Genomic DNA, 1,800 nt, shown 5'->3' on the forward strand with positions numbered 1-1,800 from the left:
GATGCACACCCACTTAGTTTCTTTTGTTGAGCTTTCATATATTTATAGCTCTAGTGCATCCGTTGCATGGCAATCCCTACTCACTCACATTGATATCTATCAATGGGCATCTCCATAGCCCGTTGATACGCATAGTTCATGTGAGACTATCTTCTCCCTTTTTGTCCTCACAACCACCACCATATACCACATAAAGTGCTATGTCCATGGCTTGCGCTCATCTATTGCATAAGAGTTGAAAAAGTTGAATCGCATTAAAAAGTATGAACCAATTGCTTGGCTGAAACCGGGGTTGTGCATGATGGGAGTATTTTGTGTGATAAAGATGAAGCGTAGACTAACTATATGATTTTGTAGGGATAAGCCTTCTTTGGCTATGTTATTTTGATAGGACATGATTATTTGTTAGTATGCTTTGAAGTTTTATTATTTTTATGTTTTATAAGCTTTTATCTTGAATCATTTGGATCTGAACAATCATGCGACAATGAAGAAAATTACATTGAGAAATATGCTAGGTAGCATTCCACATCAAGAATTCTGTTTTTATCATTTACCGACTCGAGGAGGAGCAGGAATTAATCTTGGGGATGCTTGATACATCTCCAACGTATCTATAATTTTTTATTGTTCCATGCTATTATATTACATGTTTTGGATGTTTATGGGCTTTACTTTACACTTTTATATCATTTTTGGAACTAACCTACTAACCAGAGGCCCAGCCCGAATTGTTGTTTTGTTGCCTATTTCAGTATATCAAAGAAAAGGAATATCAAACAGAGTCCAAACGGAATGAAACCTTTGGGAGCGATATTTTTGGAACAAATGTGATCCAGAGGACTTGGAGTGCATGTCAAGAAGCTCCCCAGGTGGCCACAAAGGTGGAGGGCGCCCCCCCCCCTACCGGGCGCGCCCCCTGTCTCGTGGGCCCCTCGGGGGTCCACCGACATACTTCTTCCTCCTATATATACCTACGTACCCCGAAAACATCAGGGGCGACCATGAAAAGCTATTTCCACCACCGTGATTATGATCAAGTTTATCTATGAGAAATATTTGAATATCCTCTGAATTCTATTATGTGTGATTAAGTTATCTTTGCAAGTCTCTTCGAATTATCTGTTTGGTTTGGCCTACTAGATTGATCTTTCTTGCCATGGGAGAAGTTCATAGCTTTGGGTTCAATCTCGCGGTGTCCTTTTCCAGTGAAACCAGTGGCAGCAAGGCACATATTGTATTGTTGCCATCGAGGATAAAAAGATGGGGTTTATATCATATTGCATGTGTTTATCCCTCTACATCATGTCATCTTTGCTAAAGCGTTACTCTGTTCTTATGAACTTAATATTCTAGATGCATGCTGGATAGCGGTCGATGTGTGGACTGATAGTAGTAGATGCAGGCAATAGTCGGTCTACTTGTCACGGACGTAATGCCCATATACATGATCATGCCTAGATAATATCATAATTATTTGCTTTTCTATCAATTGCTCGACAGTATTTTGTTCACCCACCATAATACTTATGGTATCTTGAGAGAAGCCACTAGTGAAACCTATGGCCCCCAGGTCTATCTCTTATCATATAAGCTTTCAATCTACTTTTATTTGCATCTTTACTTTTCCAACCTATATCATAAAATACCAAAATATATTTATTTTATCATATTATCTCTATCAGATCTCACTTCCGCAAGTGCCCGTGAAGGGATTGACAACCCCTTTATCGCGTTGGTTGCGATTTCTTTGTTTGTTTGTGTAGGTCCATGGGACTTGTGAGGAGCCTCCTATTGGAT

The sequence above is a fragment of the Triticum dicoccoides genome, chromosome 1B, assembly GCF_002162155.2.
Source record: "Triticum dicoccoides isolate Atlit2015 ecotype Zavitan chromosome 1B, WEW_v2.0, whole genome shotgun sequence".
In the NCBI taxonomy this organism is placed as follows: domain Eukaryota; kingdom Viridiplantae; phylum Streptophyta; class Magnoliopsida; order Poales; family Poaceae; genus Triticum; species Triticum dicoccoides.